The sequence below is a fragment of the Lipotes vexillifer genome, unplaced genomic scaffold (assembly GCF_000442215.2).
Source record: "Lipotes vexillifer unplaced genomic scaffold, Lipotes_vexillifer_v1.1 scaffold1008, whole genome shotgun sequence".
Classification (NCBI taxonomy): domain Eukaryota; kingdom Metazoa; phylum Chordata; class Mammalia; order Artiodactyla; family Lipotidae; genus Lipotes; species Lipotes vexillifer.
In genome coordinates, this window is record NW_006772616.1 from 4,107,634 (window position 1) to 4,108,917 (window position 1,284).

The window sequence follows — 1,284 nt, forward strand, 5'->3', positions numbered from 1 at the left end:
GGGTGGTTCTGGCTCCTTGTCACTTGTGAGGTTGCAGTCAAGATGTCAGTTGGGGCTCCAGTCCTCTGAAAGTTGGGCAGGAGCTGAAGAATCCAAGTTCAAGGTTGCTCTCTCACATGGCTGGCAAGTTGGTGGCCGTTGTTGAGAGGCCTCCGTTCTTGCCCACAGGGGCCTCTCCACAGGCCGTTCGAATGTCCTCACAACATGGCAGCTGGCTTCCCTCAGAGCAATACAGTAAGTCCCCTACGTGCGAACGAGTTCCGTTCGGAGAGGGTGTTCTTAAGTCCAATTTGTTCGGAAGTCCAACAAAGTTAGTTTAGGTACCCAACTGACAACATCGGCTATATAGTACTGAAGTGTATTAGGTTTATAATACTTTTCACACAAATAATACATAAAAAACGAACACAAAAAATAAAGAAAATATTTTTAATCTTATAGTACAGTACCTTGAAAAGTACAAATATCGTATATTAATGCATGTAGTACAGTACGGCATACAGGGCTGGCATTGAGTGAACAGGCAAGAAGAGTTACTGACTGGAGGAGGGAGAGGAGGTGGGAGATGGTAGAGCTGAAGGGTCGTCAGCAATAGGAGACAGAGGGCGAGCTGCAATTGCACTCACGCCTGACGTTGACAGAATGCAAGTTCACATCTCTGAAAGTTCGCAAATTGAAGGTTCGTATGTAGGGGACTTAGTGTAATCCAAGGGCGAGTGAGATGGGAGTGATAGGGTCTTTTATGACTTAGCCTCAGAAATCACACACGGTCACATCTGCCACATTCTACTGGTTAGAAGTGATTCACTAAGTTGGGCCCACATTCAAAAGAAAGAGAATTAGGTTCTCCCTTTTGGAGGGAGGAGTGTGACTGTGGTCTGAACATTTGTGCCTCCCCAAATTCATACCTGAAATTCTGACCCCTGAAGATTATGGGATTAGGGCATGGGGCATTTGGGAAGTGAGTAGGTCGTAAGAGAGGAGCCCTCTTGACTAGAATTAGTGCTCTTGTAAAAGAGACACCCTCAGGGATCCCTTGCCCCTTTCACCATGTAAGGAAAGAGCGGGAAGACTTCAGCTCTGAACTGGTTCTCACCACAAGGTGGCCATGCTGGTGCTTTGATGTTGGACTTCCCAGCCAACAGAACAGTGAGAAATAAGTTTCAGTTGCTTATAAGCTACCCAGTCTGTGGTATTTTGTTATCACAGCCTGAATGGACTAAGCCAAGTATCAAAAAAAAAAAAAAAAAAAATTCTGTGACCGTACCTTTTTTTTTTTTTTTT